Source organism: Poecilia reticulata, chromosome 5 (assembly GCF_904066995.2).
Source record: "Poecilia reticulata chromosome 5, P_reticulata-male-v2, whole genome shotgun sequence".
NCBI lineage: Eukaryota > Metazoa > Chordata > Actinopteri > Cyprinodontiformes > Poeciliidae > Poecilia > Poecilia reticulata.
Genome location: NC_088834.1, coordinates 27,198,627 through 27,211,961, shown reverse-complemented (window position 1 = coordinate 27,211,961; position 13,335 = coordinate 27,198,627). Strand labels below are relative to the sequence as shown.

Here is a 13,335-nt window from a genome sequence, read left to right as displayed (position 1 = left end):
AAGTTTGTATGAAAATGTACATAGAAAAAGTAAAGATAGCACCCGCAAGGACCAATTCACAAGGTTTATCTGTGGAATAAAGTTGATTTGGGGTTTAGTTACTCTTTAAAGTTGAAAGCCAAGTGCTGGCATAAAACGTGCATCCCAAACTGGTGTCACTCAATGATAGATGCGCCAGGAAATTGGCTAGTGACCAAAACTGGTCAATTATCAATATAAAAAAATACATTTTCTCTCCCCATCAGTCAATTCTCCACTTCACACAGTTAAATGAGGGAAGAAGACTCAACATATATTTGTATCTAGATGTAAACAGAAAAGAAGATGAGGTTAAAGTTGCTCTGTATTATCCATTTAACCTTTCAACCTGTTAAGGAACATTCTGGAGTTAAGCTATAGCTTTATAATTCTCTTCAATACACAGAGAGAGCTTTTTTTCTTTGCAATGTTAGTGCTTCAAAGTACAAAGGTTGCTAATATAGAATAGTACATTTATCAGATAAACTCAATTATTTAATCTCTGGGATTAAATGAAGTATTTTTGAATTGAGTGGAATTAACTCACTTTAAAAATGTCAACACTTATCTTTTGTCTGTTCTACCAAAGTACAACCCAGTTTAAACAGCGACCGCTCTTTCCCACAAATGGAATGGCAGCCCCTCTGCTCCAAATCTAAATAATTAATGACTGCTTACCGAAGGACGCCTAGGAAAATAGGTTCAATTCTGTTTTCAAATTATATTTATTGAAACAAAATCTGTATTAGCTTAGATCAGTAGGTTCAAGCTTTTTCTAAAGAAGAAAGATCATAAAATGGCACGCAAAATCCCAAATATGCATCTTCGCTTGGGGTTGTTGTTTTAAACCTTAGACGAAACCAGAATAGTTGGGTTTCATCATGAACTTGAATAATTTTGACCTGCAGGCAGAGCTCTAAAAATATACCTACAATAGAGTCACTTTAACAATGCAAGTTCAAAAATAAGACAATGACCTTTTAACTTTCCTACCAAAGTAGCAGCTATATATAAATTACAGTAGAAACCAAAAAGAGGAAAAAATCCTTGTGACGTAACCATTTGGTTTTAGCCTCGATATTCGCCTCGCAGCCATCGTAGCCAGATGGAGTGTGAATTACAAGCTGCTCCCACCCTCAGTCTTTGTGTGTGTGTGTCTAAGTGTGATCTCTCTCCCCCCCCCCCCGACCAACCACAGACCACTGATCACATCAGCCCTAAACACAAGACTGCAACCGAGCTAATGCTGCTGTTGAATAATTAAAAAAAAAAAAAAAAAAAAACACAGAAAAGCATCACACTCCCCCTTTTTCCATTCCATTTTTCTATCATCTGTTCAAAGACTATTTGGTTTGTACTCACACATTATTACTTATTTTGATCAGTGATGTTATTTTAGTGTCCTGGCAGAGACACACAGTCAGCATGCATTAGTAAGCTCTAGAACTAAAGTGTAATTCAGACCAGGAGGTTTAAGCACTGTGTGATTATGCAGTGCAGGAGGGAGAGGAGGAGTCAAGCTGACTGGTTAGAATTAGAAATAAAAAGACAGGAGGGAGGAGGGAGAGACAGGTAGGGGGAGGGGCAGAGAAAGGAGACACTGCACTGAGCTCAACTCTATTCAAGAAAACCACCTTAATAAGGAAACTAAAGCTGCTATATTGAAATACCACAGAACGTGAAAAACATTTACTTTACTGATAGAATCTCATTATACTGTAGATTATTACGTCTTGTACAAAAATAGGCGTTTGGAATGTCAGATCCTCTCATTTAAAGAGTAAAAGATAAAAATGTTGTTTAAATTTGCGTCATGATTCATGCATACCGAGCCACAAAACAATCCTTTTTAGATTGGACTTCTCCAATAGGTGATCTGGGTCTTTGCTGCTTGATACCGCGCCAAAAACATCGGATCAGACGGTTTCATTTCTGGACCAAATAAGCCTCAGATTATTTTCCACATAAATACATAAATATTGCAACGTGTCTTTTCAGTAAAATGTAGCTACTTGTAGGTCATAACACTGCTTTGTTTTTTTTTCCCTTCAAGGTTTGAGGAAGCAGCAGTTTTCTGAGCGGGACGATTTCCAGTAATGCTACCTTGCGATGACTCAGCAAAACAGCAGACAACTGTGTACGCCAACAGAACCGGCAGCAAAATTCATCAACACCGGTAAAACCAGTCCGACCAATCTTCCTCTGATCAGCCATCATTTGTGATTGACACTGAGGAATCTGACAAAAGGTGTTGCTCTTTTTAGTCTATAAATTTAACAATAGAATTTTTTAGATGAATACAAATTCTAATAAGGATATATGGATAAATGTTTTGATGGAAAAATTGGAAACATTTTGTAATTTGCTGCTAAATTTAAAAACTAGTGCCTCCATCAAAAGTGCTTGTGACGCTTAATTTGTGTTATACACCATGGAAAAATAAGTCAGAATTGGTCAAAGCTGGAATAGGTCAGATTTCAAAGTAAAAGTGAACTCGGTACATTAAACTAACAGTTAAACAAAACTCTAAAGAACATAGTGAAGGTGACACCTGGGATTTATCTAGTCTATACTACACTACATGCAGTAAAAAAAATAAGGAAAACTTGAATTTAGCAGGTACCAACTGAGTTTTCATCACTTCAGTGGAATCTGTGACAGTAAAAATCGATTCTAAAAATTTTGCGTATGAGCTCTGCTACGTTACGCTGGAATGTGCATTTAGATTGTACGTTTTCTAGGCTTAGCCATCAGAGTTAGCTTGTTACAACAGAGAGATGGCTCTATCAACTGAGAAAATATATTAAATACTCCCATTTAAACCCTTTATTAACCATACAACTTAGTGTTTCCAATTCCATCCAGATAACCGTCTTTATTTACATGTATTTTGATACAACTTCATACGGGAGCTTTCTTTGATGAGAGGTTTCGTCTTTTTTCTAGGCTCGTGTTTGCTTTTTTGGTTCAACACTTCTTCCAAAAGATTTCGTGGCTTGGTTTTCCATTACTACACTGACTGGGTGGTCAAATTGTAAACCAAGTCTTACAACTTTTGTACTTGTTTTTTAATTGGTTTCAAATATCCAAGTGTAGAGACAGACCAATGCTGTTTGGTGCCTTGGCTGGTTTCAAAGGGGCTGCATGCTGAGAGCATTACTGACTCACCTGGAGCTCATTATTTTCTGAGCAGCAAGCAGATTGATAAACCACTAGACATCATTTGGGTGCTAAAATATTTGCAATTCAACAAATAGCAATCAGCCAAATGTATTAGCTAGCCAGTATTTTTGGCCCAGCTTGACAGCTAGCTGGTTAACATACAGTCACAAACTTGCTGTGTTAAAGGTCTACACGGCATTGGTATTTCTCTTAACCTGACAAGGATGAAAAAAAATTCAGATGCTGCACGTCAAGATATTGTTACAAAATGGTCCGATTTGATTTTTAGTCATTTGGCCAAGGGCCGGAGCAGCAAGAGTTTGAGTCAGTCAGGACGAGAATAGAAAGAAGGACATTCCTGAAGAGCCTTAAATAAAGCCTGCAATCTGAGCTTCCCCAGGACAAAGAGTGGCAGGCCCAACAATAAACACTGGCCCACCCAAAACAAAGATCACACAATCTGGGGAACACATATACGACTCAATCCCCTCAAGAATGAACATTCAGCTTATGTATTAAGATCTTTATTTTAAAAATTATACCCCAAAACAAAGATATATTTGCAGCCCATACTAAATTATAAGCCATCTGGCCTACTTTAATAGTTTAGTATCATGTATTTACCACAACCACCACCACACACAGGGAGAACCCAGACAAGGTAATAAAGCAACAACAAAAAAAAGGCGCTAACTGGAGTCTGAGAGATCAAGTGCAAAAAGCCAACAAAAGAAAAGAATGACTTCCTCTTTTCTTCAAAGAACTTCTCCACCTTCTGCGGAACATAAAACCATCCAGACTCTGAACAAAGGGCCTCCACAAACCCCCAGCCTCCACCTTGGCTAGCAGGCACATTTTTACTTTGATTCCAGGTTCTGCTGAAGCCAAACAGCGACGTTGAGTTTCCGTTGGTTGGCCCGACTTGTTGGAGTTATATTTGCAGGGCTATCATCTTTAACTTTACTACTCGTGACATCGTAAATAGGGACCAATATGCAGGACTGTTACGGACTAAAAAGCAGAACGGTGCTTCAAACTTTGAGAACGACTCAACGAGTTTTCTACACTTGAGTAGGAACAAAAGCGGATCCAGTTTTAACAAATAAGGAGAAAATAAATGGTTTTATGTTCATGAACTAACGAAGGAATAAAAATGGCTAATTTAAAATGGACTTGAATTTAAAATTTTACAAGAAGCAATTCTGAGTAATAGGCAAGAAAATAATAGCTTTCCTACTGAATCTTATGCGGCTATCTGAATCATTCACATAGAAGTGATCTAAATTAATCTCAGTTTTGTTGTTATACAGTCTGCTGTGGTCTTAAATCTTTAATTTATAAGTCGACAAACACAATGGACAACCATTCTGAATCTGCTGTAGCTTTAGTGGTCCACATCGTTGTTTGTTAGGTAGAAGGATGGATTAATGGTCAAGATCTACCCCTATTACTATAATTATTTTTGCCACATTCTGTGTTCCACATGCTTCTGGAATGTTATGGGTATTCACTGGGGATGTTCATTTAAACACACACACGTGCAAGATGAGCATGCATCAGCAGCACAACCGCGATAAGATGCAGTTTCGCAGATTCAACTGAAACGTGTCAGTTTCCGCGTCCTTCCACTTGTAGAAAAATGACTACACCGATTTAGAAATACGACGCACAAAATTATGTCTGCTCATGGGGTTTTCCTCTAGTGATGTGTATCTTTTGTTGGAAAGCAGACAATAACTGGTGCAAGAGGAGGAGGAGGAGGATGGGTGGGACATGCGCCACAAACGGGAAGAACAAGTCAAAGATGGCAGATGTGGTAAAAATGAATTTTTTCACAGCGTTACCGGACCCTGAATCTGACTTGTCTCAGAGGAGCAGCTTCAAAAACTATGAGGAACGTTTGTTTCAAAACAATTACAGATGTCATTTACCTTAAAGTGCTACTGAGGACGAGGGCTTATACATCTCCTTGATAATTTGGAGTCCAGATATTAAATTCTTAGCACAGTTGAATTTCCTCATTGTCAATTATAACAGTAATTCTGTTTCTACTTTACAATAGAAGTGAATGTTTAAGAAGTCATAAAGCAAAAAGTCACATAAAAAAACTTTCTGAAGGGTAATTTTATGTTTTGTTATGAATAATATAGAAAATGCTGTTTATTGCTCACTGCTGAGAAGCTGATTGATTGATGAGTACATCTGCTTGCTGCTGGGCAGTAATAAGCCTCACTGGGTTTTTTTTGTTTACAAGTAATGTCCAACAAAAGTGCACTGTTAGACAAGGAAGATAATCATTTTATCAAGGTAGCTCATTTAGCTAATATTATAGTTTATCCTGATAAATCACTAAATTGCATTGCATCAAGACAGAGGAGTGAATCATATGGCCTTGTCAGAGTATTTTTTTCTCCCCTCTGTGTGTCTGAAAGGAACTAGGTCCTTGTCAGTGGATGATATGCATCAAACCAGCTGGAAACTGGAGAAGACACAGTGTCTACTGCAAAACTCCAAACAATGTGGAATTTGTTAATATGAGGGCGAGAGCTCACAGATGTGGGTTTTATCTAAAAAAAAAAAAAAAAATTGGGGGGGAAAGGGTAGGGTTAGTGTAGGTCAGTAACAGGAAAGTCACATATGGAAACCAATTTTTTATAATTTAATTAACCAGTTGAAATGTCTGTCCTTGTCTTCGGTCACTTTAAATTCACCTCCACCTCAGGAAAACATCAAATGAATCACCAGAGTTACAAATATATGGCAAGGAAACAAGCTAGCGTTAGCGCGCTGCTAGCCTGGCAAAGATCCTCGGTGGAAGTGAGATGACAGTTTACAGCAGATTTCTTTGTATTTCTTTGTAGCCATATGAACCTGACCAGATATTACTCTGGATGTTTCAGATGAAGATTATATCAGAAGAAAACCCTACCACTAATTAAACAAAAAAGACAAGAGTGAACATCTAAATGTTGTTGTTGACAAGTTTATGTATGTTTAATACATGCAATATTATACACATCGGAGACAAAAAAAAAGCTCTCTCTTTAAAATATATAATTAAGAGAAAGTACATTTAAACTTGGGAAACAAACATTTGCTCTTTAAAATTAATAAAAGAGCAAATGAGAGTGGAATGATGAGCTCGTCCTGCCTCAAGTGGAGGAGTTTAAGTATCTGGGGATCTTGTTCACGAATGAGGGAAGAAGGGAGCGGGAGATCGACAGGCGGAATGGGGCAGCGTCTGGCGTGAAGCGGGCGCTGTACCGGTCCGTCATGGTAAAGAGAGATCTGAGTCAAAAAGCGAAGCTCTCGATTTACCGGTCAATCTACGTTCCCACCCTCATCTATGGTCATGAGCTTTGGGTCATGACCGAAAGAACGAGATCCCAGATACAAGTGGCCGAAATGGGTTTCCTCCGCAGGGTGGCTGGGCTCTCCCTTAGAGATAGGGTGAGAAGCTCGGCCATCCGGGAGGGACTCAGAGTAGAGCCGCTGCTCCTCCACGTCGAGAGGAGCCAGTTGAGGTGGCTCAGGCATCTGGTCAGGATGCCTCCTGGACGTCTCCTGGTGAGGTGTTCCGGGCATGTCCCACCGGGAAGAGGCCTCGGGGAAGACCCAGGACACGCTGGAGGGACTATGTCTCTCGGCTGGCCTGGGAACCCCTTGAGATTCCCCTGGAGAAGCTGGAAGAAGTGGCCTGGGAGAGGGAAGTCTGGGCCTCCCTTCTGAAGCTGCTGCCCCCGCGACCAGACCCCGGATAAGCGGAAGTAAATAAATGGGAGGGAGGGAGGGAGGGAGGGATGGATGGATGGATGGATGGATGGATGGATGGATGGATGGATGGATGGATGGATGGATGGATGGATGGATGGATGGATGGATGGATGGATGGATGGATGGATGGATGGATGGATGGATGGATGGATGGATGGATGAGAGTGATTTCAAGCTCAATGAGAAGATCTAAAATATAATTGACATATACCAACAACTATTTTAGTCAAATTCAGCCACAACTGCAGAACGATATATAATTGCAAGCTAAGATACTGCAGAAGCCGTACCTGTTGTGGCAGCATATTAAGTTGTTTTTCCTGCCGATCCTACTTTTAATAACCACAGAAAAACCAGTGAAAAATCACAAATGTTGCTTTGTTGGAGAGTTTAAATGTTTGCTTGACAAATCTGAATAAATAGAAAAACTATTAAACAGCAAAAAAAAAAGAAAAAAAAAGTTGAAAAGGCAAAGGAAAGGAACAGTGTCAACATTTTTAACTAAATCTATAACATGTTCTCAAAATCACTAATAAACATGAGTCAAAGTGATTAGTATACTATAAAATGCATATCATCTAGCTTCTCTAGGGACTTTTATGTCATGTTTTTTGCTTTAGATAAAGTTTTATGTTTCTCAGAAAGCTTGACGGCTTGAGGAGTTTCTGAAATGCATCAGGATGACGTCAGCTTCATCACCTGATTTTCCAGGTAGACCACTTATAAAGTTGCTTTGGTTCTTAACCTTTATAATCTCTGACTTAAGACTTTGTCATGGAAAAACGGTAATTGGTCACTACAGTAAACTGAAGTAAATGGTATGATGAAGAAAAACATTTAGTCACCCAACATTAGGTTTATGTTTTTTATAGTTATTTTCAAATGGCCACATCAAGCATCTATTGTTGATGCATCATCTTTACATTTTAGGGATTCTTCTGGTAATGAATCATTCAGACAGTAAGGGACATGACTAAATGCCAAGGCTGTCACTTACAAAGACAAAGCAGAGATTAAATGTCAGCATATCTGGGCATTTATTTGCTTTTGGTGTGACTGAGAATATAGAACAACATTTCTGCTTCTTTACATTTTGAACAACACATAAAATGGAAAAAAAAAACACCTGTGTGGCGAAGTATCGCAAAATTAGCACTTAAACGATTAATCTGATTAATTGTGATTAATTGGTTAGCAAAATAATCAACTAGTAATTTAGTAATTGATTAATCGCTAAGGAGAGTATTCAAACGAAAAAAAACTTTTTCCTAAAAAAAAATATTCAGTGCAGTAATTAAGCCAAAGCTGTTCAAAATATATATAATATGCATTTAATATGTCTGTAAATATGTTAAGCCAAAACTCCACAAGTGGCATGGTTTTAGCTTCACCTGCTTCAGATTAATTAAAGAAATGGTATGTAATTGCATTTTAGGCAGTTAAATTTCTATATTTTTTTTTATCTAAAAAGGGAACTGAATTATTTGTTAATGTGCATCTTCTAATTTATTTAGAAAATTATATAAAAGGCTTTAAATGTAAATTCTGCAGAATGTGGCATTTTTTTTGCCTGACTAATCAATAAATTGTCAGAATAATCGGTAGATTAATCGAATGCTAGAATAATCGTTAGTTGCAGCCCTACACAAAATAAAGACAACTTTTTAGAAAGATCTTCACAAAAGCTGCGTAAAAGTAAAAGCCTATATTCAGAGGCATGGCTGAGTGACTTTTGCAGACGTTGGGAGCTATGGGAATCGAGTTTCACTTAAAGCTAAGCCTATGACGCGAATGTAAGAAGAGGATGGGAGTGTAGAGCGATTAGCCACCAAGAAACACAACTAAAGCCAATTGTAGAAGAACTACAGACAATATGAATAAGAAGGAAATTTGTTAGTGATTTCTACACTGCAAAAACTGAAATCTTAGTAAGATTAAATATCTTAAATTAAGGAGATTTTTCTTGTTTTCTTTCTGACAAGATAATTTTTCTCACCAAGAGGGATTTATGTAAGAATATTTTTCTTATTTTAAGTGTTTTTGTACTTAATTATCTCAGTAAGATATAAAAGCTTAATGTTAAGAAAATATTACTTATTATGAGTAAATATGTGCTAGAATCTAGAATATCAATATTTACCAATCAAACTTCAAGTCTAGAACTTATTTTATATAAGTAAAAATTTCTTATTTCAAGCACAGAAAGCGAAATCACATACTTAATTAAATGTATTCAGATAATTAAAACAGACTATGTCCAAATGGAATCCTTTGTGTTATTGTCAATGAAAAATTAAAAAAAACCCATGAACTTATATTCTTGTATAAGTTGGCAGAGTGTACAGGAAATTATAATTTAATATTTAAACGATTGACATTTAACACAACAATTTCAGAAACAATATCAGTTTATATATCAAGATAATTCTTGGCATGTTTCCATCAGCTAAGGACCTTCTTAATTTGATCTTCTTGATGCAAGATGTGGGACCTCTTACTGACATGTCATGAAATTTCTATTGATGTGTGATTTGAAATGGCTGGTATTCCACACAATGAGATTAGAATCAACAATATTGATTAGCTCAATGTCATGATAAATATTTTAACTTTTGGTTTATATTTCAAATTCTTACTTTATAAGTTACTAATATTAGTTTGAACAATATTTTATTCATCATGTTTGTAACCCCTTTTATGACATCATACAATCCACATGGGAAAGCGCCCAAAATGTCAGTGAGATAGTATTAATGTTCGATACAACAGATTTTCTTTCCGATCCAATACCGAGTAAAATTTAAGGTGGTATTGGCAATACAGATCCCATACTTTGTGCAAAAGACAATTAATTTGTTTCTTAATTAAATAAAAAATAAATGTAATCCATATCTTGGCTTCATAAAAAGAACACAATGTACTCTGATGCACTCATTTTAAACTCAGAAGTACATTGAGAACAATCTCGTTTACTATAAGCTATTTTAATTCAGCAGAAATATACAAAACATATGAAAATGGAGTTGCAAACTAAAAAAAAGAAAATTAGTAAAGTAATAACCCTACTAAACACATCCTTGTTTAATTATTAAAACTACTATAAAATGACAGCTGAAATGGCTCCATGTCACTTTTTTAATAATCTGTCAACATGTCCATTTCTGAGTGAGTGAGAGTCAGCAGCACGCTGCGCTTGGGCATTACGTCCTTACACATTACATACTCACCAGGCGGAAGAAAAAGTAGTTCCCATTAACAACGTTTCATTTCGGCAAGATCTCAATAATTTAGTTACTTTCTAACTTGCTCTTGTTAATCTACATTATCTCAAATTACTAAAGTGTTGAAAGTATTGATCCTTGGATCTGACAATAGATTTTAAAGAATTAAGTTCTGGTATCGGAAGAATCGATATTTCAGTATCAATCCGCACATCACTAACGGCAACGCCAGAGATCATTTAACTGCCCTGATTAACGGTCAATTCAGTTGTAAAAGCCTAACTAAGCTTTTATCTACTGTACTTTTATAAGATTTTCTTTTGGCAAATTCTCTAATCTCGGTTGGACATGAATGAAGATGGAGGACTTTTTTACGTGTATAGACCCTACAGCTGCTGTACTGAGAGGTAAGTTTAAAGTTGTCTGTCTTTCTAAGATAAGCTAACTGAAGCTAGTTAGCATGTCGTGATATGCCAATTTTCATCCGCGGTTAAAGAGCCGCTCTTGTGAATATGAGCTTTGAACAGTTATTAACCACAATAGCTGTGGCTTAAAAATATCGACACGAGTTCTTGGTAGCTTCCGTTTTTTAACATAGCTAAGGTGGCTTCTCATTCGTAGCTTCTGATTCGGGAAATGGTTAAAGGGCAATTCCGCCTAGTATTTCACTAACTGAGGGTGTTTGATGTGCTGTAATTTAAAAACTTAAATGCAATGAGTCTAAAAGCCTAGGTTAGATATTCCACACTGTTACCAGGATATTTTAAACACTATTTTGATTTGTGAATTTAAGTAGTCCTAGTTTGATTTAATTAAAATAACTTTCTTGCCATCTTGAATTCATGTAATATTGTAATTGAGCACATAAACTAAAATAAGACTTATTTTATTTTTCAAGTAAACCAAACTGTTGCCATGGTGAAGCCTATGCCAGACACATCTCCAATCACGTATTGCACCATCTACAAGAAACTTTGGGAATTGCAAGTGACGGCATCCTTCACATTCTTGAGGTAAGAAATTTATGATACTGATTCATCATTACACTGATTAGTCCCTAAAACGTGGTTTGTTTTGTGATTGTTTTTCTGTCTGTGCTCCAATTAGCAGATGACCCAACAACTTCAAACAAGATCACTTTTCAGCTCTGTGGTGATCCTGAAACCAACTTTCTACTGGCCATTGGAACCATGCCTGCCCTGATCTTCTGAAAGGTGGACATCATAGCTACTACACCTTTCAGCATCCGTGTGTGTGGCCACTCCTCTCTGTGCTGCTGACAGACGTCTTGAGAACGCCGTCCGTAACTGAGGCAAGACTTCCACATATAAAAGGCTATGGCTTATTGGAAGAAGTTCATTGCGGGGGAAGCTCCTATTGTTGACATCTAATCCCAAGATTTTTTTTTGCTTTGGACAATTTGGTTTGCTTGACTCTTAGTGCGGCAGATGTGTCAGATCTTCATTGTTCTGTCATTTTACAGGATTGTTTCAGAATCAGATGCCCATCCAGACTTTAAATTCTGACCAGTAGTCATGTTTTATTGTGTTTATGTGAAACTTAAACGTAATAAAGATGTTAAAAGTAATTGAACTTATGTCTTCATTTCAGCAAGCCAATAACATCTCTTGTTCCAGTATTCACAGGATCAATTTTTGGATTTTTGTCTTAGCATAAGAACCTTGAGTAAGGCTATGATAAAATATATATTTTAATCCTATGCAACAATAAAAATAAACTAGATTTGGGTATACACTGCAAAAAGTCCCCTTTCAAAAACAAGAAAAAAAAAGTACAAAAATAGGGTATAATTTTCTTAAAATAAGAAAAATTATCTGCCAACAGAACAAGAAAATTTATCTTGTCAAGATTTTCCAAAACAAGAAAAAATATCTAACCAAGATAAACCTACAAATATCTTAAAATTAGTGTATTTGTACTTAAAACAAGCCAATTTTACTAATACAAATAGAATATATGAGATTTATTTTCTTAATACATAGAACATTTTTCTTAAAATAAGAAAATTTTACGCTATTTTAAGAAATTCAGTGTCAAGTAACATTTTCTTTACTTGAGATAATTTTTCTTAAAATAAGATAATATATCTTACTCGTATAAGTAAAATTGGCTTGTTTTAAGTAAAAATACACTAATTTTAAGATATTGTAGGTTTATCTTGGTAAGATATTTTTTCTTGTTTTAGAAAATCTTGACAAGATAAATTTTCTTGTTCTGTTGGCAGATAATTTTTCTTATTTTAAGAAAATTATACCCTATTTTTGTACTTTTTTTTCTTGTTTTTGAAAGGGGACTTTTTGCAGTGTAGAAAAATGTGGCGAGACAGAAGATATACTTCAAAGTAAAGAAAGCGTCTTCCTAAGACTCGTTTCCTCTTAAAAAAAAAAAAAAAACACCTTCCCCACCTTGCTGAACACACACAAGGGCTTTGACAGCCTGCTTTGCATTTCTCCGTTTTTTTGTTTTTTTTCCCACTCCCACAAACTGCAAGGTGTGGAAAACCTAGGGAAAATAAAACGAAGGTGAAAACAGAGACATTGCAGATTCTTCATAGCGTGTCTAAGAGTGTGCCACATGTGCACTACCAACTATCTATCGTTAAAATCAACAACAACAAGAAACAAAAAAAGAGAACAAAATGGGGCAAACAATACTGTAGGTTTACCTCGCTAACTCAACACAACTGTAAAGCTAAATCTCTAATAATCCTTTTAAGCAAGCTTGACACGCTGGGATGTATAGGGAACGTGAAGACTACCAACCAAAGTAGACCAAAACAAAACAATAACTAAAAAAAGAAAATGCAGTGTGCTGTGATGGCACAAAGCTAATATTATGGAAATGAGTTCATTAATCAATGGGGAAACGGCCTTTTATCGGAGGAGCCCGGGTCTGATCAGCCTCCAAGCTGCCCGCTCTGATAACATACAGCCCTCCTCTTTTAGCAACTACAGCAGCTGCAGTGATCCAACAAATCTTGTGGAGGTGCAAACACATTTTCAGCCACTGCAATTAAACTGAAAATATTTTTAGCTGTGGAGCAGAGAAACAAAAGGATTCTGTTTTGTACACGTTTTAACTGCACTACTGTGATAGTTTCCCCCCCCCTTCCTCTCCTCTCTTCTCCTCTCCTTCTTGC

At 36.5% G+C, this 13,335-nt stretch overlaps 1 protein-coding gene and 1 long non-coding RNA gene across 4 annotated transcripts in view; one reads left to right on the top strand and one right to left on the bottom strand.

Moving 5' to 3' along the window:
- LOC103465576 (nuclear receptor coactivator 3-like) overlaps positions 1–13,335 on the bottom strand; it is a 51,274-nt gene that overhangs the window by 22,948 nt on the left and 14,991 nt on the right. The window lies entirely within an intron of this gene.
- Positions 8,871–11,763, top strand: LOC145551749 (uncharacterized). 2 transcript variants are annotated; one of them, XR_014087647.1, is made up of 3 exons: positions 8,871–10,582; positions 11,074–11,188; positions 11,286–11,763. It is a non-coding gene; the product is annotated as an uncharacterized LOC145551749 (long non-coding RNA). The 2 variants fall into 2 exon arrangements; XR_014087646.1 differs by having other exon boundaries at positions 8,873–10,582; positions 11,283–11,763.